At 36.2% G+C, this 24,571-nt stretch overlaps 1 long non-coding RNA gene across 3 annotated transcripts in view; it reads left to right on the top strand.

Moving 5' to 3' along the window:
* LOC125778940 (uncharacterized) overlaps positions 1 to 23,235 on the top strand; it is a 48,981-nt gene extending 25,746 nt beyond the window's left edge. For 2 of the 3 annotated variants that reach the window (XR_007423041.1, XR_007423039.1), the window contains 2 exons: positions 8,231 to 8,353; positions 8,472 to 23,235. This is a non-coding gene — a long non-coding RNA (uncharacterized LOC125778940). The remainder of the gene's footprint in view (positions 1 to 8,230; positions 8,354 to 8,471) is intronic. The other variant, XR_007423040.1, reaches the window with a different exon arrangement.
* The last annotated feature ends 1,336 nt before the right edge of the window (positions 23,236 to 24,571 follow it).

Raw genomic sequence — 24,571 nt, 5'->3', positions numbered from 1 at the left:
CGCAGATGCAAACAATGCTGCCAACTGGTAATATCGCTTGCATAAACGCACATCTGCACAGATATTTCTGTTTATGTACTGACTCATTAGCAACCGAACTTCTCGCTTAGCTTCTTCATGAGTCAAGAGTCCATCTCATCTCTTTGTAATATGTTTCACTGCTTGTCCGCCTATTTTACTGTGCTTCGCTGATGGTGTGAGTAGAACACCAAGTTCCAAGTGCGCTCTATACATTCGTTGGCCTCATAATCATTGGCAATTTGAATTTGCATTTAATTTGCAGTCCAAGGCGATGCGATTTCCATAGAAAATTGCGCTAACACAATCACCCTTACAGCACACTAACACAGGCGCACATTGCTTTTTCTCGATCACTTGCTCTAATTATTGTAATAAAATCTATATTTTAATATAATTTTACTTACGAGCCATTATGAAATTACGAACAAATGTTCTTGCCAGATTTGGCTCTCGAATGCTTCACAGCGCTTTGTTGGTGGAAGCAGCGGAGCGCACTTGATGGCGAAGAGCTTTCGGTGCTTATTAAAAGCCTTTAAATATTTATATTGGATTATGTGTATATAAAGGGTGATTTTTTAAGAGCTTGATAACTTTTTTTTAAAAAAAACGCATAAAATTTGCAAAATCTCATCGGTTCTTTATTTGAAACGTTAGATTGGTTCATGACATTTACTTTTTGAAGATAATTTCATTTAAATGTTGACCGCGGCTGCGTCTTAGGTGGTCCATTCGGAAAGTCCAATTTTGGGCAACTTTTTCGAGCATTTCGGCCGGAATAGCCCGAATTTCTTCGGAAATGTTGTCTTCCAAAGCTGGAATAGTTGCTGGCTTATTTCTGTAGACTTTAGACTTGACGTAGCCCCACAAAAAATAGTCTAAAGGCGTTAAATCGCATGATCTTGGTGGCCAACTTACGGGTCCATTTCTTGAGATGAATTGTTGTCCGAAGTTTTCCCTCAAAATGGCCATAGAATCGCGAGCTGTGTGGCATGTAGCGCCATCTTGTTGAAACCACATGTCAACCAAGTTCAGTTCTTCCATTTTTGGCAACAAAAAGTTTGTTAGCATCGAACGATAGCGATCGCCATTCACCGTAACGTTGCGTCCAACAGCATCTTTGAAAAAATACGGTCCAATGATTCCACCAGCGTACAAACCACACCAAACAGTGCATTTTTCGGGATGCATGGGCAGTTCTTGAACGGCTTCTGGTTGCTCTTCACCCCAAATGCGGCAATTTTGCTTATTTACGTAGCCATTCAACCAGAAATGAGCCTCATCGCTGAACAAAACACGCGCGCGAAACACATTTCGAACCGAACACTGATTTTGGTAATAAAATTCAATGATTTGCAAGCGTTGCTCGTTAGTAAGTCTATTCATGATGAAATGTCAAAGCATACTGAGCATCTTTCTCTTTGACACCATGTCTGAAATCCCACGTGATCTGTCAAATACTAATGCATGAAAATCCTAACCTCAAAAAAATCACCCGTTATTTAGAAATATGCTTGCGAAAATTATAGACCTTAGTTGGTAATTTTCGCAAATGAATATTTTCATAAGTGGCTCCATTTCATAAACCTTTATGCCGAATACTCTTGAGATTTTTACTTCCATTTTTGCTTTCTAATCAGAAAAATATCTTTAAGCCTATTGATATATGAATTATTTATCTTTATATAAGTGATTATATGCGCAACTTTTGAAATAAAGACGAGGAATGGAAGAAATATTTTATCTGAATAGTAAATATATTTATAAACTTACACAATTTTATTTATGGTTCTACCATGAATGACCAAAAGTCAGGCAAGTAAATAACGTGCAATATAAAGATATTATATATTTATAAAATATGTATATACAAATTAGTTTTGAAATTACACTTATGCTTACCTAATGGATTACAACACTCAGAGAACTTTCCTCACTTACGTAAACTTCTACACATGGCTCCATCCTTCTCTCTCGACGAACAACGCCTAAACTCCATAACTGACTCATTATTCCCATCCTGCTATATGGTGCAAAGGCATGGACGATGATATCTGATGAGTTCGAGAGAAAGATTACATGGAAAATGTTTGATCCTTTGCAACGGCGAATATTGCATTCGATGGAACGATGAGCTGTACGGCGGCATTGACATAGTTTAGCGAATTAAAAGACAACGGCTACGCTGGCTAGGTCATATATATATATACATATATATGTATATATGTACATATGTATATAACATCTGAATGGAAAATGCTGTTTTCTCACATCCTCTCGCTATACATGGTAGTGTAACTTGCTCACATCTAATTAAACGCTTCCGCCAAATGTTAATAAATCAACTAAATAATGTCCACCACAATAACTCAACAATATAATAATCATATAACTATGTGCACACAATTATTTGTAGCCTCTGTTGGAAGTAAATTGATATAATGGAATTTAACGATAAAATAGAAATTATAAAGCGACAATTTAAGCGGAGAAAGGGAATAAAAAACTACAGCTAACTGCAATAGCTTGCACTTCCGCTAATTCGATCAGAGTGCTTGCATTCGGCAAACCGGAGTTGTCACTGAATGATCATTCCGCAGCTGCGATATCCACGCTTTCAAGATAAAATGGACACAGCAGCTGCCATTTGAAATCGTCTTTGGTTTTGCTTTTGTATTTTCAAATCAATTTAGCACACTTTTGACTGATCAGTAGTGTTAAGATGATGTCATCTTTATAAAGCGACCGATGTGGAATTTTTAAGATGTGGACCCATATTCAACGACTGATTAAAATACATTGTCAATATTTGCAGGCACATTCCATAAACAGAAATTATTAATTTTAATTTATCCTGTTAATATTCAGCATACATATATCACTCATTTCTCTAGCCACTGTACCTACTTATGTAGTTATCACATGTCCTCACAGTATATATGTACATATATTTTTGAACTGAGCGATAAATTTCTTGCTTTCTAATATTAAAAACAGAAAAATATGTGCAGTGTAGATTTTATCATAGGGGACTTTTTTAAATATGCATAAGGCCGAGGAACATATGTACATTCTTATTGCACTGCTGTTTGATAGTATGTATGAACAGCTGCGGTCAAAATAATAGTAGTGCCCACACATTGAAAAAGAAATGAAGAAGAAGTAGAATGTTTTCATTTAAATACTTTCGTTGTTTTTATTTTAAGGAACAACCACTCTTAACAATAAAATCATAAAACAAAACTTAGGAAAAAATTCATTACAACGTTATAAAAAAATTATTTCATACGACCTTATGCATATGGACGGTCAAAAAAATAGTAGTGTGATTTTATTTAACAAAAATATATTTCAATTAGTTCTTCTTTTCATCTGATTTAAATTGAAAATAATAAGAAAATTAATTATAAAATAATTAGTACTTAGTTGCGTATCCTTTGTTCGATATTACAGCTACACATCGGCGATACATTGAATTAACGAGATGTTCACATCGTTCCTTTGGTATCGATTTCCATGTCCGCTCTACTGTTTTCGAAAGCTGATTATTATTTGTTGGATTAGCAACAGAAACTGCCTTTTTCACATCGCGCCACAAATTATCTATTGGATTGAGGTCTGGAGACTGTGCAGGCCATTCCATGACCTCAACCCTGTTCCTCTGAAACCACTGCTGCGCCAACTTGCTTGTGTGCTATGGGTCATTGTCCTGCTGGAAGACCCAAAGTAGTGGCATTTCTTCGCTGACAAAAGGGAGCATGATTTCCTCCATAATTCGAACATACACAGTACGATCCATGATTTCTTTTATCCAGTATATCGGACCAACACCATAAAATGAAAAACATGCCCAAATCATAATACTTGACCCTCCATGTTTAATAGTTTTAGTTGTGTATTTCGGGTTGTATTCGGAACTAGCGGGTCGTCTGACATATTGGCGAGATCCTCTTGCACCATGCAGCGCAGTTTTGGATTCATCTGTCCACAAAATATTTCTCCATTTCTTAAGGGGCCATTCCAAGTGATCGTTCGCAAACTTAAGCCTTTGCGCTACATGCTTCTTAGTCAGTAATGGCACTTTTCTTGGGCTATGAGCTGCTAAGTCCTGTTCCCGCAAACGCCTACGGATAGTTTCCACGCTTGCTTCCAGCTGCAAGTCACTCTTGATATCAGTTGTAGGTGCGAAAGGATTACTTTTCGAGTATTTAACCACACGATTGACTAATTTAGCGGTCATTGCGGGTGGCCGTCCACGTGTTTCAGGTTGGGATTTATATTTTAACGCGTTTGAAATCATTATCGGTGAACAGCCGATAATTTCTTCAACTTCTTTGTAAGTTTTCCCGTTTGTAATTAGTTCTTTGATAAGGTTGCGCTGTTCAGCGGTGCAGTGCTTTTCTCGTCCCATAGCTGAACGATCTTTATCAGATTATCACAAAAATTTATGAAAATACATCAAAAAATGCATTACTTACCTTTTTGTAAATCTTGGACACAAATAAATCTTTTTTATGAATTTTTCAGAAGCTCACTCCTTGCACTACTATTATTTTGACCGACTCAATAGCCAACATATTTGAAAGTAAGTGAAATAAGGACTCCACGTGCTAACGTATACAGTTATAACGGCACTATTTTTATTGAACTCTGTCTATAAAACATTATACTAAGGAGAATAAAGGGCAAAGAAGAAAACGCGAAAAAATAGAAACATTTAACTATGTGCAGTAGTAGCACTACTATTATTTTGACCGCAACTGTATATAGGCGAGCGAAATTACTAATAAATAACCATATTCGGCATAACCTATAAAGCATACAACAGTACAAATTGTCAATAGCAATAGCAGAGTCCCCCACAGCAAGACTGGCTCAAGCGCTGATGGGTGCGCGCACACAGGTCATCGTTAAAAATAACATCTGCAGCCGATAAAAACTGCATGTTGCAGGCAAGCGAGCACCAAAACAAGCAAAAACAAGAAGTCAAAGAAGTGAAAATAAAAAGAAAACAAGTGTAAATGCAACGAAAACAATGATTTTTGCATGTAATGTACTGAACACATAACGACGACAGACGACAAACGAGAGTACGAAAGTGAAATGAAAACAAAACAACGCATGTACACAAAACAACGCAGCTGTCCATTTTGCATGTACACAATTTCGTTGTGGCCATACTAATACCTTGCACTTCAATGAAATTTTAATATTTTGTTCAAAGTTAAATTTTTTATGCAAAAAATAAGTAAATAGGTATATATTTTTGTTTTAAATTATCAATTGTTAATACAAATGATATAATAGAGCTATTTTATGCTTTTATTTGTAAAATAACGTCAAGTTTGTAAGAGCAGTGAATAATTCTACATTTTACATATTAGTGGCATCACCACTCTTCCTCATCTCTCTTCTTCCATTCTACTGTCGTTGGCAAATAGGAATTAGCGAGAATGACAACTGTCGGCCTACAGTCGTGTTTTCGTGTCGTCGTCAAAATAAGTGTCCATAAGAACGTGTGTAATATTTGACAGATGTCGTTTGTCGTCTTTCGTCGTTATGTGTTCAGAGCATAAACTGTTTACCCACAGACATATAAGCCGACAATGACCAATTCAATGCCCATATACTTATATTTGCTTATGTATGTATATATTCATACTTGCATCCAAAGGCTTTACTGCATTGCAAAAAATTCTACAAGCCATGAATAAATCCTTTCAAGTATCTGTGTATATATGCATTTACGTACAGTAGAAACTCGTTTATCCGGCCCTCAGTTATACGGTTTCGCGATTATCCGGACTACCAATCGCGACCAATTTATATGTACCTACGTAGAAATTATAGAATCATGAACGTGTCGGAACTTGCATATTCCGCTCGCGCAGGTGGGGTTGCTGCCGCTGCCCCGCGCGTTTCATTATTGTTTTAGTTCATTTGCAATTGTGACTCCGCTCTGACGTGCGGGTCACGTCTACATATTTAAACCTGCCAAAGCGTAAGAGACAATTTAACGACGCTATATGACTTTATGTAAAATGTCAGCTAAAACAGGGTTGCAATTATATTTTTCCATGACATTGCACGCAAATATACATGGTTTTTGGTCTGACATATTTTACAGCCCTTGCAAATAATTTTCTGCGTGTGTTTGTTCTTGTGCCGGTGCACCGAGAGGAAATATATGCTATTCTTGCAAGAGCGAGAGAATACCCCTAGAGTGATACTGTGAGTCTACTACAACTGAAACGAATTCGTGATATAGCAGCAATGAAGAGAAAAAGTTGCTTACGTCAAATGACAATTACCAAATATTTTCAACCAAATTAAACTTATTACCTACCTACTTATTTCATGATTACCAAATGCAAATTACCAAATACATATTGTAGACAAATTATTCGTACATACGTACCTAAATATTTTATTGTATTTCATGATTAATGCTGCAGTTTAGTATTACGTAGGTAGTGTAATCTAAGAAAATATGTGCATACATACATAAGTAAGTGTTCATTTCTTAATAAACATTGATTTTCGTTGCAGGATATGAATATCTATTTGTTTTTCTTCATACATTCGATTATCCGGATTTTCGATTATCCGAATGCATATCGACAACAATTAGTCCGGTTAATCGAGTTTCTACTGTATTTGTATTATGTTTACATTCGCTTAACACATACGCCGGTTTAGTAATCGTGCAACGCAGCAGCCGTTGCCTCTCGATCAGCAGCGACGATCAACAGATGCTCAGCTTACAAAGCGGTATGAACTGGCTGCATATTTTATAAATATACAAAAACACGAAACGGACTGCGTTCGATCACACTGACTTCACATTTACCAACACAGCTGATGTAGAGCATATCGCCAGCGGGCGATGTGGTGGCTCCATTTGTAGGCATGCCTCTTTGTTTCGTGCGCATACATATAGGGCTCTAGAGTGATCTGTTTATTAATCTATGTAAGTGTAAGCTGATAAAGCAAAAATGCTGCAAATGCCTGTGGTTGTGTTATTACGAGGATCATATGCCAAGTTAGTTCATAAGCCTTCTATTTAGGTTTCCATACAAATTATTGAAATGAAAACGCAAACTTATGTTCTAAAAGTCCTCAATAGCAAACGATGATATCAAATTTATTGAATATGATACATGAAAATACCATAAATACAGCTCTTTCCTTCGAATACTCATCTCACTATATAGTTTCTATTTTTTTGCCAGAATTACCCTTAATTTTTCCGCAGAAAATTTGAAATTGACAAAAATAGACGTTGATCAATCACGGTCATTATTGCATAGACCTTAAGGATAATTTTTAGTATGATTTCATCTACAAAATATAAATATTTATAAATTATCATCATCACGACCTGAGTCGATTTAGCCAATTTCGCCTACTTGCCCTTCTGTCAATATATACGCCGGGGGCTAGTTCTTAAAATATCGATATGCAATTTTCCACACGATCTTTTCTCCCAAAGGAGTTGCTTATTAGTCGAAACCGCCGATATCGCAATAATATAGAATATGGCTGACATACAAACTGAACAATCGGAATACTTGTACAAGGCCTGTATGGAAACATTTTTCATTTGAATAGATATCTTCACGAAATTTGGCACGAATTATTTTATCAGACAATAATGCAATCTCCCAAGAATTTGTTAGATCGAATCACTATATCAGTTCCTGTAAGTAATCTTTTGTATTTGTGAAAAAGCTGAAAGTAAATAAGGTATATAAAGTTATATATTCATTTTGATCAATTTTGAATTTTTGCTGACAATTTATACCAAAAAGTAGCCTTCTTTTTCATATAGTCATATAGTATATATGACAATTTTTTTCAACACAATTAAGGCTTATTACAAGTTACTGCCGATGTGTGTGCTAGGCAAGACAAGAAAATTGTGTTTGATTGATCACTACAATTTCAGTACCATGAACACTATTCACATGTTCAGCCGCTTGGCTGTGGTTTTCGACTTTATCGAAGAAAAAATGTAAAAATTCAGAAACATAGACAGAAAACTTTACGAATTCTTCTATAATTTTAGATGAACTAAGTGTCATACATGTGATTAGCATCCAAGACAAATTAAAATCATTTATTAAGCATAATCTATATTTAAGGTTTTATAAAAAATTTTATTATACTGAAAATGTACATTTAGTTGACTTATTTTTTGTTTTCTTTCCAGAACATTTCCTAGTGCTAAAGGAATAATCAGAAAATAATACCCTGACGGTCTTTTCATACATAAGTGCATCGAGGCATGGTATCACAACCGAGCGAATTGATCCGCCGATTCAGAAAACATGATGTAAGTCAGACTAGTATTTAAATTCAAATTATATCTAGCTCCCTTTCTCATTCGCCCATATCCTCACTTTTTTTAATCCCACTATAATAAACCACCTTCTCTTGTTGCCTCTTTACAGGCATTTTGAAAATGGACACGGCAACAGCATCAACTGTGGCCATTCCGGAAGATGCCATTCAAAAATTTCTTGTGAATCTCTCCGTTCGCCTATCACTTGATTTCCAGTCGCTGCACATCAGCAAGGAAGATTACGGATTACATGAATTGCTTGAAGAATCCATTGAACGATATACAGTCGTTGGACAGGAGATCAAAGGAAATCAACTCTTCATAAATTAATTGTAAAAGAGCGCTAAACTGGTCAGTTGTAGATATAAGAAAGAATGTATAAATTAGAGATGATGTAACAGTAGCAAATTAGATATAACAGAGAACATTTATATTAGAGAAGATTCTATTGCGGACCAGCGTATAAATTTTCAAAAGTTAAGAAAATGTGATGAGCATATTTCAGCCTCGCGAACATAAATGAGCATTGATGAATGAGCATAGTGCACAGAAACTTACTTTGATATTACAGCCGTGTCCTTTGGCTTACATTTTTGTACGTTTATATTCAATCATACCAATTGGTATGAATATCATTGGGAGAATTTTTATGAAAGCGAGTATACTCGTACTTTGCGTGGTTTGCAGAAGGTTATTTTTTAAGAATTGCTACGGACGCTATTTAATTCTAGTGAGTTACTACGTATAATTTTCTTTTATTTCTTATTCCTTTATACAATATTTTGCTTAGGCCTAAATAAAAAAAAATCAGCTTGCATTCTAGGAAGCGCAAAATTTAGGTATGAGTGCTTCCTAATTCTACATACAAGATTTATTTATGTATTCTTTCAATGTGTCGTTTATAAGTCTTTGAAATTTTTCAACCCCAAGGCATTCGGAAGTATTCATATAGTCCTTCCGGTGTAACAAACGCTGTTTTCTCGATAACCCTTTCTGCCATTAAAATCTGGTGGTAACCTTTTGCTAAATCTTTTGTGATAAAGTACTGTGCTTTGCCCAATTTATCCAAGATTCCTTCGATATTTGGTAAAGGATACTTATCGTCTACAGTTATATTATTTAATTTCCTATAATCAACTACCAGCCTGAATTTCTCAATTCCTGAATTATCTATCTTTTATGGTATTATTAAGATTTATAAGCTTTATCTACTGTGACTTTTCTAATTATTTCTTGCTATTCTAATTCACACATTTGTTGTCTTACTACTATTTTCCGAGCTTCTTTGCTGTCTCGAGCAATTAAAAAAGTTTTGACTTACTTCAATTTGTCTTGAATAAATTGGATGACTTTGCCCCATTGGCTGTCTTGTTTGGTTATATTATTGTCCATGGGAGCTCATTTGACGTTATACAGATTGTGAACGATACTTTTGACCAGAGGAATTTTCGTCTTGTGGACGATATCGTCCTGTAAAACTTTGATTTTGTTGTTGACGATATTGCCCTGAAACTACCAGAGCTGTCATCTAGAATTCGAGGGTACCTATGTCCCTTTAATCCGAATAATGCATCATGAGGCATTTGCGGATTTGACTCCATTCAAGTGGAGTTTTGTACGACTCCAATGCGTTGTCGGCAACGACAATTATTTTATGCATGGTCGTATGGAATGTCACGAAGTACTTATGAGTATTCTTGACCCCCTATTACGCTTTGAAAATTATGTCAACGCTTTTCCTCCAGGATTAAAATTCTTCTGGTCGTGCCAAAAACTTTCTAAGCCATTTAACCATGTCCGGAATCCTGTCTAATTCATTTATATTATTTGCGTTCAGTGTAATGCTGTGGTCGGGTTCAGTAAAGTCAGTTATAGTCTGCTTATCCTTTCAATCAAGCACTTCTCGAGAAATTGTCGTTATTAGAGTGTGGTTAGGGGTGGGAGGGTTTATGGAAGGGTGGAACGTTTTGAAAGATGGGTGGTTTGCCCATAATCTAACCTCATCTGGATTAATTGTTCGATCAATTTTTCAACAGTATCTTTCAATAATTAAATTTCTTTTTCTTTGTAATAACAATATTTTCTTTAATAATATTAAAATATCTACAGTAGTGGTTTCCAGCTTTACGTAAGATATTTCATGACGTTCCGGGGTTGTCCTTTTCTCTGATGATACTGGGGTCCCCCGACGCTGGTAAATCCCACGTGGTATTGCGTTGTAGCCGCTCGTCAGCATAGTATTTATTATTTCTTTCTCACACGCGTAGCCTTATTTTTTTCTTTTAGGACTTTTTTCGCGTTTGTGTGTTTCCGTAGTCTTACTGTTTGATTTTCAGGCTGTTAATTACTTTTGCGCGCTGGTCCCGGCTCGGGCGCCTGTTAAAAAACTTTTATTTAATTTCTTATAAAGAAATATTTTTGGGAGCTATTCTTCTTTATTGAATTCTGTCTTAGAAATAAAATTTGCTATTAATTACACTTAATTCTAAACGTAGGTAGGTGCCGTTGAAACGGGTATGGAGTTTGCTGACGCTGCTCTTCCCATAGGTTGCCACTACACGTGTCGCACTCTCAGCTATTTAGTTAGTGTCGTATTCTATTACTTTGTATCATAAGATATTAATGCATCATATGATACTTTTTAAATGCGTGATGTGCTAACTTGCATAAATAATTATGGCGTAGTTTTCAATAACTTCCTGTAGTACCCAATTGTTCCAAAAAATCCTCTAAGTTGCCGTTGCGTCTTGGAATTTGAAGAATTCTTTATCCTTTCTATTTTTTTAAGACCCCTTTTTATTACTTTATGGGGTACAGCATATCCAAAAAATTCAATTTCGGCTGCTATAAACATTGAATTTTCCATGGAAATTTTCATATGAGCTTTTTAAAGTGTTCGTACTAAATATTTAAAATGAAATATATGTAGGAGACTCATTTGAATTCATCTCCTTTATTTTAATTCACTTCACTTCACTTCACTTTACTACTAGTAGTTTATTTTTATTTTAAAGAAGCACAGTGAGTTCCGATCGTCTCAATGCCGCTTTCTCAACTGAACTCTACTTGAGCGAGCACAGCGCTCAATGACCACGCATTCCTTTCATACTTAAAACACATAACGGTTCCATAACAGTTGTGTTCTTTCTTAGTTCGCGGAATACGATCGGACCTCACTCAGTAACAGTATCTCTATCCTGTTACTATGCTTATTTGCGCATTTGCAAGACAAAGTACCGCAATATATGCCGCCTATGCGTCGCCTGCGCCGAGCCTGACGCTCTGGCACATACGCTTACTTACAAAATATTAGCACTACAAAATACGCATCTACAGTGACATACAAAATACAAGCATAAGCGCTCCGACATATATGTTAGTTTTATGCTTCCGAGTATACTATAATATCGTCAATATAGACGTAAGAAAAAATTCCGATACATTCGTGTAGAATATTGTTCATTGCTAGCTGAAATATAAATTATTCCTCAGCTCTATGTGCTGTTGTCCAGGAAATACAATCACAGCTAACTTTTCCAATCAAATAATTTTTATTAAGCACTATATGCTTTTGTTCAAATCTGGCTTAAGACTAAAACCTAAAAATATGAGCCCTGCCTGATTCCCTACACTTGGCACAATTTCGGCATTTCTGCTGCTACTGTACCTGATACTGTTGTTGTTGTTTACCTGCACTTGCTGTCGTTTAGACAACAGGTGAATCGCTGCTACTGCGCTGATATTTTAGTAGCGAAGAATTTGCCAGTTGATGAGAAAATGGTGACGCGGACTATTCCCACGCTTACTGACTGGCGTGGAGTAGTTCTAAGAACGCTACTGTGGGCAGACTAGCAGACTAATGTGTTAACTGCCCCCTTCTAAATCGCGGCCGTCCGCGGCCGCTTTCAAGATCTTAGCTACCGCTTCCTTCTTGTAATTTGTGTCCTTTATGCGTTTTTTCGTTCTATGTATCCAAAATACTAATGCTGCACCTATAATGATAGCAACGGCCAGTATCACTAATCTGGTTAGTCGGATGCCGTTCATACTTGGCTTCTTTACAAATTATGCAGTTGGCAGTAATTTCCTTTAATTTCTTCTGCATAATTGGAAAATAGTAGTCGTTCAATACCTGTTTAATGTTATCTCGGATAGAGCGATGTGCTCTACTATGTTCCAAATTTTTAAATGTATAGTAATTTGATGCCTTATCCTTAACTTGTAAATAATTCTTGTCTTCTTAGTTGTGACATTTCCTTCTTCAAGAATTAAAATTCGAAATTAATTAAAAGGGTTCTCTACTTTTGGAATAACTTATGTTAGAAATTCTGCACTATGCATAGTAACTGGTGAGGATTCCCGCTCTATTGCATTAATGTGCTGTCGTGACAATGCATGGGCAACAAGATTATCTTCACCGGATTTATAATGAAATTGAGGTGAAAACTCTTCCACAAATGCTCGGCAGTGTTCTATTTTCGTTTCTTATCCAAGACAGCGAAGGTCAAAGGCTGATGATCGGTAAAAATATTCAGCTGTTTTACTCCGTGCAAATAGCTTCGCAGCTTCTGAAGTGCCAACACTATTGCTAAAAGCTCTCTTTTATTGGTAGTATAATTCTCTTCTGCTGCCGATAACTTTCTGGAAATCATGGTTATCGGCCTATTGCCTTGAGATAATACCACCCCAATAGCGTGTGCTGAAGCGTCAGTTGTTAAGTCAAAGGGTTTATTGTGATCAGGATATAGCAGAAGTACGTCCTCAGAAGATAAAATTCTTTCAACTTTTTCGAAATCCATCAACGCATCGTTGTCGAACTCAATTCTAACATTTTTTGATCGATTCGTTCCCACATGATCATTTTCTTCCCTTAAGTATGTTGTGAGAGGCTTTACTATGGAGGCATAATCTTTCATAAACTTGTAGAATATCGACTGCCACATATTAACTTCGTGTGATATTCGCTGTTTTAGTGTTATATTTACACATGTTTTGACAAAAATAAAAAATTGTTCTATTTTAAAACCGAAACAAAAATTGGGTTCTTTTGCGAAAGCCGATTGCGCCAGTTACGATTTCTGTTATTTTACAGAAAATGTATTTTAGTTGAATACAAAAATACCCCGATTTCCAGTACCGAGCGGTTTGTCGTCTTTATTACTAATCTTAATTATAACATGACTTAATTCTAAGCTTAAAGCTAGCGCCTCTTGTTACAGCTATTCCATGAAACGTTTGCAAGTTTTCTCTCTAAGCAATGGGAAGATTAAAACAAATAATTTTTTTTTTCCTTTGATTCAAGCTTCTTTCTCTATTGAAGGCAACTCGAATACAAACAGCTTTTTACAATTAAACATTACTTCTATTTATACAAAATTTATAACTTAATTCTATATTACTTGTTGTTGCAATTTTGTCACCTGAGTCAATTTGCTGATAAGCGAAAGTCTGTCAATGGAAGTGTATTTCCGCAAATGTACTAATTTAAGTAAAATTGGCGATTTCTTAATAAAAGTTATGCTCGCGCATGCAGAGTCAATTCTTATTAATTTATATGTTTTTGCTTAAGTCAGTTTGGAAACGGAATTGATTTTATGAAATTTTTGAGTTTAGGGTGTTAAGTCCTCCCCTTTTAAGTTCGATCGTCCTCGGTCGATTAACAGTAAGGTAAGTTGTTGAAACTGATGGCTTTTTGAAGTGGATTTTCTGTTTCCAATATATTTGTCGTCAAATATTTTATATTAACGGGCGTTTCTGTTTTATGCGATATTTCGTGTACAACAACATTTTCTGTGCTTTTCTTCCAAAATAAGAAAAAGATCATGATTGGTATCAAGGCTATGCCGATCCCAAGTTAGGAGAATTTATTTATTATTGCATCCATTTTTAAGTAATTGATAGTTTTGGTGTTGTTGATATGCAGTTAGTTTAAAGATTCCACAGAGAGTATATTTAAACGTTCACTCTCTGATGGCGCTGGCTGCCATGGAACTACTTCTAATGTAGGCGCTTCAATATTCGGAAAATATTTGTTACCTATTTTAAGTGATGTGTTGTGGAACTTAATAAGGAAAGTACCAACTATTCTGTGGTTTCCTTATCGGTATTTATTATACCACTAAAATCGTTTAAAAGTAATAAGCTTGGTTGCAACTCTTCAATCATCGGAATATGACCATTGCTTATTACGCATTATTAATTTATCCCAGCAGGGACGATAACTATTTTTTTTAGTAGGAAGATGAAATTTTGAGGGCTTGTTAATGTTGTTAGAATGTATTAAAAAAATTAATTTTTGTGGTCATACTTTATCAGATAACTGTACAATGACCTGTGACCATATGGTAGCGCTAGGACCTACAGGGTACACGTTTACATTTACCTTAAAAATGTAATGTGCTATAAGAAAATAAGTTAATTAAGTAATGTGAATAAAATAATGAACTTTATTTAAATAGTTAAAAAAACATATTTATTTTTGGTTTTCGTTGTCAATATGGTACTGAGCGAAGCACTTGACGCATAAACCTACATTGCATTTAATGCATCGAGTTCTCACAACACTTTTACAAGTTTCATCTAAGCAGCGACGTCTATTTATGATTGGTTCAATAAAATGATCAGTGTGATCAAAGCGGATGTTTCCATATACGCCATCGTGCAGCCGGGGTCGTTTCGGGCCAGGTTGAACCGGCGGTTCGCCGTAATGTTTGCAATAAAATACTGCAATTTCACGTTTAAATTCTAATTGCGAAAGCTTCTTCGAACTCTGTAGAAGGTGCCAAGCATTGGATACTGCAACGTCAATAAGCCAAGTAAATATTAAAGACCACCACATTTTTCCCCGCTATGCTATTCGGTACATATTTACGTTTTGATCGAGCCTATCAACACCGCACATGTATTTATTATACTCCGTTATCACGCATGGACGTGGAATGGCGATATTTTTCTCAGCTTTTTTGCAGTATCGCGAAGCTGATGAAATTGGCGAGCTACCGTAACAAGTTGAAGCGGCACACACAACAGAGTTATCAACCCACTTAGGCAGCTTTATTCCAATATTTTCTATTGTAGCAGTTTCGAATGAACCTCTATTAAACTTTTTCATTGCCACTTTTGTTTTCAAAGGGCAGCTGGAAGGAATACGATTTTCTCTTACCGTTCCTGTTCCATTGTACCCCATCGTCTTCAGATAAGTCAGTAATGGAAAACTTGTAAAAAGGTTGTCGAAATAGAAAGAAAATGGTAAACTCCTTGTGTTTTCGTCAAATTCATTTATCATGTTTATGAGAGGTGCTGCACACTTTCCAAAGCACTGTTCGTATTCCGTGTTTGAACGTGGATTTCTTCCTTGCTATTTGTCGAAATTGAATAGGTATCCGGACGGAGTGCATAAAGACCAAACTTTGTAGCCGAAACGGATAGGTTTGCCTTTTAGAAACTGCTTGCATCCGTGGCGACCGTGGTACGCAATCATACTCTCATCGAAAGACAGTTGTTGGCATGGATGGAAGTGCTTCAACATATTGGCCTTTAAATGGTCTGTCATAGGTCTCAACTTCCAAAATTTGTCTTCATTATCATTAGGCGCAACCAGGTTAGGTTCAAAATGTAAGCACCTACTAATTTCTTTAAAACGGTCTCGACGCATGGCTTGTACAATTAGTTCGTTGCGTAAGTTCTCTGAGCTGTTCCAATACATCTTCACATTAGCAGCGGTGTTGTAGCCGGATATTAAAAGTATACCAATGAATGTACGCAATTCTGTAAAAATGTAAATACGTATTAAAAGTCAAGAGGAAAAAGTGTATAAAGTTACTAACTCACCACGAATATTGATATTCAACACAGGTTTTTCAAATTTCTTTGTGGCATACAATAATGAACATTGCACGATATGCTCTAATAAAGCGTCATCAAAAAAAAATTCAAACAACTCGTGAGGCTGCAAGCCACGACAATCATTGTAGTTTGCTTCCGGAAATAAAAGCATTGGATCATTTCTACAATCCTTCGACCAATTAAACACAGTGTCCTTATTTGCTAACGGAAGAGGTTTTTCAGACGGGGTACCTTTTACTCTTCTTAACCTGCTGGATACAGGCGCTATGTGAATATTTTCATCTGATAGCTGTCGTTGTTTCTTCCTTCTGTACTTTCCTTGGTGGTCTGTGCGCTTATGGACTGTGGGCAGGTTGATTTCACATACTCGTAAAACTGCTGTTCTACATTATAAGATCCATCACCTAATAGATCCGCTAGAGCTGCTTCAATATTTCCCTCTACGTCACATGAGTCCACCATTGAGGCAGAATCTACATGCGCACCATTTTTAAGCACAAGTTCACACCCTTCGTTCAATTGATTTCGACACACATTGTCAATAATTCCACCGTCATCTTCGTTAGCATCGTCTTCGCCACTTAGTTCTCGCCAACCTCTCGCTTCGGCTTCCGAAATGAGTTGCAGTTGAAACATCTGACACTAGTGCGAGGCATCTGCATTGAGTCATGTTGCAATTCAACTCTCCAGAACGCCTGCAGAAGCTGCACTCTTGCAGTGTAGTATTGGATATATACCTGAGTCCGTAACTGCTCGTCCGGCATACCCTCGACAATATGGTCAATCAACTCGCATTCATCCATATTCAACGGACCTGACAGTGAAACCTTTTCATTGTAGTACTTTTGGAAGCCTTCACCAATCGACCACTTGCGCGCTTCAAACTGTTTTCGCAGCAACAACTTGTTGTGTGTTGGTGCAAACACCGCTTGCATTTCTGCAACAAGGCTGTCTATATTTTCTGTTATAAACAGAGGCCTCGCGTGCAGCCACAGGCCGACTTCCTAAACGCAAGTTGCGATGCATAACTCGAAAAAATGCGTATGAAATGCAAAGCTGATTTTCAACGCAACTCTGCGTTGCAAATAAATGCTTTGCATATAAATGACGTTTAGGAACGTCATCGTGAAACTCATACATAAGTAAAACATATGTCAAATAATGACTGTTATTAGAAATAACGAAATTTTGAGTTAATATGGACGAGAGAAGAAATTATTCATTATTTTTATTAGCAAATGCTGAAGAATTAGCTTTACTACTGCAGCTCAAAAAAAGATCGCTGATGGGTTTTCTCAACGTCGCCACAATATATTTCCTTTTGTATTAGGATGCATTGATGGAACGCACATTCCCATATCACAACCAAAAAATGATGCAATAAGTTTCTATAACAGAAAAAGGACGTTTTCCATCATTGCACAGGTAATTACGCATGTATACTCATCTCTTGTCAAATTATAATAAGCAGTTTGTATAGGCCATTGTTGACAGCGATATGAAATTTCTGGACGTCTTTGTCGGCTGTCCCGGACGATGTCATGACGCATCAGTGTGGCAAAGGAGCCCATTTCGTAGAGCACTAGTAAGCGGTGAATTAAAAATTCCACCAAATCACCACTTCTTAGGCGACGCAGCTTATCCGCTAGAAACGTTTCTCATGGTGCCATATCGGGATAATGGTTTTTTAACATCGCAGCAGAGCAAATTTAACACTATTTTAAGCACTAACCGAGTTTTTGTTGAACAGGCGTTCGGGATATTAAAACAAAAGTTCAGAATTTTAAAATTCATTGGTGTACAGCTCGCTCATATTCCAAAAATTATTGTATTAACGTGCATGATAATACATAACGTGATTATAATCAATGAAGGTCAGCAAAACATTGATTGCATAGAATTGGACGAAGAGGAGGCCCAAACATCTGAAGTTAGTGTTCCATCATTGCAAAGAGATGAAGCCCAATAAAAACGAAATGCCCTGGCAGTGTTGTTTTCAAGTTGAATTAAACGACAATTCTAGAATAAAAAAACACAATTTGAATAACATGAACATAAATGTATTTTATTTCATAAGATAGGAACTTTCAAAACTATAACATATATATATCTATACTAGCTGACCCCGCAGCCGTTGTCCTACGTGAAATTATATGCTTTGAAATGAAAAGAAATTTGAAATGAAAATTCATATTGTGTTGATATCATTTAATTGAGATTTTTCTACATTTTTTTCAATGTAACGCAGCTTGATAAACAACATTTTTTGGTTTCTGTCCCGGTGCGTTAATGTACAGAGAAGATGGTTTTCCAACTCGTGTGCACGCCACTTATATCTGGCCGTGTGAAAAACATAGCATTTTCAAATTTATGTCACCCACTATGCGACTATCCTGTTGATCGTCATCTCAAATTCAATTTTCACTGGAAACGGAATACATTTGAGCTGAAATGGCAAATCGTTAGAACTCAAAGGAATTCGTACAATCAAGCATTCTGCGCCCTTGTTTTCGATGGGTGCTTCACAATCAGTCGGGTTTCATTACACAGTTTCGGTGCATGAAGATTGCGAAACATAATAATGACAGGTCCAACTTTGAGACGCACAGGATGCGGTGGCATACCAAGCCTCTCCAAAGAATTTATAAATTTCACTGGATAATTGACGGCGTCGTCGTCATTGTCAAGATGATCGATTGATTTGTATGAACGCAAGTCTCCCGGAATTTGACTTTGAATCTTCCAGTTTAAGTCATCAACATCGGTATTTTTGGCAGCTAACATTGCGCGTGCACTTAAGGAATCGTAGTTACGATAATTTGGCCAATGTCCGAACATTCGTGATGAGTTCATCTTTCGTGAATTGATAAAGGGAAGATGGAATTGATATCGAACCACCGGAAGTATCAACCGTTATTGTACCATTTCCAATTTTTAGCGAAGACGATGTAAAATGTCTTTGACAATCTTTATATCGAAAAGTATGCGAACTTCATTTTCATTCCAGTGATTAACGTGTTCCAGCATTTGTAATATTGCTGGCTTACTTCTCCAAAACTTTCACATATTCCCATATACCATTCACAGTAAACAATGACTCAAATAAAGTTGAACCGCGTACCTTAATCAATAGCAACCGAAGGTAGAAACCATCGTTGTTTTTCGGGTGGATTGTGTAAATTCGTCCTAATGCATTAGTTAATAAGACACCTGGATGTCAATCTACTGGTTGGCCTTGCTTTCTGCGTAACTATTTCTTCGACGATGCATCCCAATTATAATATCAAAGTATTTCCGAATGTCCTTGCAAATGGATCACTGACGAAAGTTGTGCTTCCTTTGGTCACGTATTTCCAAACGTATTTTATCGATTTCACCAAACTGCAATACTAAACACTGATATGAGTTTTGAATGTGAATTAGACAATAATGGTGAATACAGTACGATCCATGTGTTGTCAACTTCGATATTCACTCTTCTAAGTTGAATGCTGAACGTTCTGTTATCTGGTGAGCGACGCCGATAGAGTTGATATCTACCATTTCTAGTTTGTGCTTCCGAAAGAAAAGCAGAGTGAATAGTGTTTCGTGCATTTATTGTCAGACATACAAACCGAAGTGGGATTGTAATGTCCGCAAGGTCCATGAATCATATTATGGTGTAACCATCATCCAAAGAAGAATGTGTGCATGCAAAATAGAGGTTTTTGCCACTCAACAAAGTACATCTCATCCAACAGCACCACATATACGTTGCTTCAAGATAAAGACAATCAAACATCGTAACTGTTGTAGGAAAAGTCGTGCTGTAACATCGTGACGATCACTTGCTGATTGACCGCGAATTATAATTCCGAACGTATGTCTCCGCATCCTGGGAGTACTTCTTGCCTTGCCTTGCCTTGGCCTGCCATACTTTGTTGGCAAAAAGAACACCGACCGATATTAGGTCGACCTCTTGGTGGCTTCGTAACAAATTTCAATCTGCAATTGACCTCTTTGTGTGAAACACACGTAAAGTTTTCACTGAATAATTTTCAATAATTTTTCTTTTGAATAGACGAAAAAAAAAGCAAGCGACCGAAATTGAACGAATCAAATAATTTACAAATCAAAATATTGAAAAACAAAATAAACAAAAATTGAAAAAAAATGTGTATGGAAAAAATTTACTTTTTAGAAATGTCCAATTTTCCGACTTTTCCTCATAATGATATATATCCAACGATATCGCCTTTTACTTTGGCATCGTTTTGTTTCATACACGTTTACGCCAATTTAAGGTTTGAATATTGGATACTGCGATGGTAGCGCCATCTATCGATCAAACATTACAAAATTAAAAATTGATTAAAAATGAAAAAATAATTTAAAAAACATTTTCCAGTGGACCAAATTGTAAACATAAACCTTTCCCGAATCTCCTTGAACGTACAGACAAAATTTCATCAAAATCGGCCCATCCGTTTAGGAGGAATCTCAAGGCAAACACACGGTCAGAAGATTTATATATATAAAGATATTTCTTATAATTATATAATAGTGGGTTTTCAAATAAAGCCCGTAGTTGCTTTAATTCTTTAAGTTTTTCTTTTTCAACTTCAAGTCTTTCACTTTCTATTTTTATAAGCTTATTTATAGCTTCGTTTTCCTTTTCGGATTCTTTCTCTAAGAATTCGATTACGTCATTTCTCTTTCTTTTAACTGATGTTGTAGGTGTTACATCCATTCCGTCAATTGTTGCTGTGATGGAAGGACTTTCCAATGAAATTATAGAATACTCGGTCATTTCTAGTGGCACTTCAATACTAGAACGACTCCCAAACACTTCATCGATTTCACTAAAATATTCCCAATTTGATGCTGCTTCGCCAGAAGTACTGTTTCTTTTCTTTATACGCTTATAAGTCCCCATTATGTTGAGAAAACACCTCGTTATTTCATCTCTTGAAAATGGAAACGAGCTCTCAACGTCCCTCATTTCCCTTAAAATCGACTCCCAAATTATATTTCTCTTTCTTTTTTGCCGAAAAATTCTGCTTCATGACGAAGCCTTGTTGTTATTAATAATTTCTTCCGCTCGTGTGTCCACTTTTTTTCTCTATAATATAAGATAAAACGAAATGATAACACAATTTAAATTAGTTACAATAAATAGAAATTATTTACTCTGCCATTGTCTGTTCTGCATGCCAAATAAAATTGATGCACGCCTTAAACATCTGATGCGTTTAAAACTGAGTTGCCAACTAATTAGGAACATTAGGCGTTGCCAGAAAATTCAAGTATGACTTTAGGAACTATATGCATTGTAAATATGCATTGCAACCTGCGTTTAGGAAGTCGACCACACTCTTGCACTACCTTTTAGTTTGCTTAGCAATACAGCGCGCCATGATCGAGATTAAAAGCTTTCCCAGCACTTCTTAATTGTTGAATCCAAACGTTAAAATTCGGCCGACCTTCGTATTCTGGTAACAGATCTTTTAACATCTCCAAAGGTACGAGTATAGCACCGACATTCCTTACCGTAGCGCTCTCTTTATTACGTTCGTTTGTTACTGTACCTACTGCGCCGTTGCTGTTCAAAGCGTCATTATCGTTTAAAGTGCTGTTGTCGTTGAAAGCGCTGCCGTTGTTCAATGCGCCGCCGTCGTTCATAGCGCTGCCATTATTCAAAGCGCCACTGCCGTTATTCAATGCGCCGCCGCTATTATTTGTTGCATGTTGTATGATTGTTTGTTGTATGTCGCGCTGACATTCGTTGCGTCGTTATTTAAAGTACTCGAAGCTCTGCTATTCGATGAATCGTCTTTTTCTGTCACATCAGTGGCCCCGCCTACACATTGCTTGATTTAAGTTGCACGATCATTAGCTTTAACTGCTCGACTTTTTTGGTCAGGAGCTCATTCTGCGTCTTTAAATCACGTTCCGCTGCCTCCTCCAAAGGTGATTCATCAATGCCCACCGACAATCGCCACGCTCAATTGCAGGCACATCGCCCAACCTTATTGCCAGGGCACTTTTGTTGCCATGAGTCGGGAGCCCCAACCGCTTCAACCACTCACGCAACTGGGCCGCCGTATATATGTTTGTATAGACGCACTCCAATTTTATAAAAAAAAATTCCAAAAATTTTGTTAAAACTGTACTTTGCTACTGTGCCCGAATCCCACTTCTGAGATTTTGTAGGAAGACCGATTCGTTTCGTGGTTGCGTCCGAACTAACTCTTCTTTATTTTTTCTCACTTTCATGTCGCCAGTTACAAGTTTAAAAATTACATCAGGGTTGCTTATTCGAGTAACATTAAAATAAGGTATGATACAAATTCAAAAGTAGTACCGTCTTGCTTATACAAGTAATATTAAAATAAAGCATAATACAAATTAAAAGTACAACAGGATTGCTTATTCAAGTAACATCAAAATAAGGTAACGATACAACATAATACAGTAATCACATTTACATTGCTACAATCTTCTTCTTGAAGCTTTCCATAGCGATTTTTATTCCATTCCATTTCATGCCCTTTGAATGGCATATTTAATGTTGATTAATTTTTCTTTTACAGTTCTTATTCTATTTCCGATACTTCATGCTAATTCGTTTTCAATATGACCACACTTTTTAATATAATAAGATATTTCGTTTGTAATATTTATTAAACTATTAAGTTGCTTATTAAATGCTTCGTTTTAGAACATTTGTTTATTGTTATTACTGTTTAATTCGTTTATATTTTTACTTATAATTTCAAAATCTTCATGATCCGGATTACCGGCAATATATTCCATGCCGTTTCGATCAAGTTAATAGCCCTTTTACTCCGGAAATTTTGTAATTTCTGATTTGCAGGGGATTACCCAAAGAAAATCCCAAACAAAAAAAAAAAATACTGTGGAATGTTTTTCTTATGCCCTATGCGTCCTGTTTTTGTTTTAACTGTCGTGTTAAAGTTAGTTGCTGCTATTTCCTTTTTATACCTTGGGGACAACTTTTTTCCAATTCTCCTATTCAATTTTACGTATATTATGTCTCCATCGAAATATGTTTCCATATCTGTCCTATTTCGTCCTATTATTTGAATTGAAGTAGGTTGTACTAGTGGCCTTGCTGGATGTCTGTCGTATTTGTTTATTTTACAAATTTCTCATTTTCCAACTATGTATTTCTTTAATATTCTTTGTCATTGACGGAATATAGTAACGTTCAAGTTTATTTTCATTTTCAATGCTATTCATATGAGCTCCATTGTGCGTTCTAATAATTATATCTTCCTGTTTTTCTTCGTTAGTCATGTCATCTACTTGAATTTGAGAAAAACTTATTTTATAATTACTAAAATGAAGATGACACAGGTCTTGTATCGAACCTTATGTATTTTGATTAGCCTTTATACAGTTTATGACTGTCGGATTTAAATAACGCTTGAGAAGTTGAAGTAAATTGTCGTGATCATAGTTTGGTTCAGTAATCAAATGTCAGTGGTTGAAAATACAATTTTAAATTGGTAGGTAGATATTTCACCTACACTGAAGAAAATTTGATTTCTAAATGTATTGATTGGACAATCAACGCTATATATTAAATTATGTGAGGAGCTTTAACCGTTGTGCTGGGTTACACTAAGGGAGTTAATTTGAGAAGGTCGCGATAAAGCATCTGCGACGACGTTCGATTTTCCGGGTTTGTAGTACAATTCATAATTGTATTCCTCTAAGAAAGCCTTCCAACATTTCATTTTGCTATTAAAAGTTTTATTACTTAAAGCATAAGTTAGGGGTTGATGATCTGTGTATACATGTAGGATGTGACTTATTTTATTTTTATTAACTTTACAATTAAAATTTATAATTTAAAAAATTGTTTGAAAAATACACTTGTTGTTCGTTTGGCTGTCCCGTGTAGAATGCTTCGTTTTCTCGTCTTCTAGCTTTTATAACGCTTCCAAGAATTCAACGCAAGCGTCCCAACGCTTCTAAGAACTCAACGCAAGCGTCCTAACGCTTCGCTGAGTTCTTGTTCTAGTCCATAGTTGCATTTTGTCTTCGTCGTGTTCAGTAACATAGTCGTGTTCAGTAACCTAGTCGTGTTCAGTAACTTAGTCGTGTTCAGTACCCTAGTCGTGTTCGGTACCCTAGTCGTGTTCGGTACTCTAGTCGTGTTAAGTACCTTAGTCGTGTTCAGTACTCTAGTCGTGTTCAGTACTCTACACTCGACACCACATACATTAGCCTTGGCCATGCCATATATGTAAATTATTTCTAAGGGAATTTAATGCCCATATAATAGCTAGAATTTCCCCTTCATTCGCTGCATAGTTCTCTTCTGTCTTGCATCGAAATTTTCAAATCGAATAAAAT

Source organism: Bactrocera dorsalis, chromosome 5 (assembly GCF_023373825.1).
Source record: "Bactrocera dorsalis isolate Fly_Bdor chromosome 5, ASM2337382v1, whole genome shotgun sequence".
Lineage (NCBI taxonomy): Eukaryota > Metazoa > Arthropoda > Insecta > Diptera > Tephritidae > Bactrocera > Bactrocera dorsalis.
The sequence above is the reverse complement of the archived record's forward strand: the minus strand, read 5'-3'. Positions and strand labels throughout refer to the sequence as shown.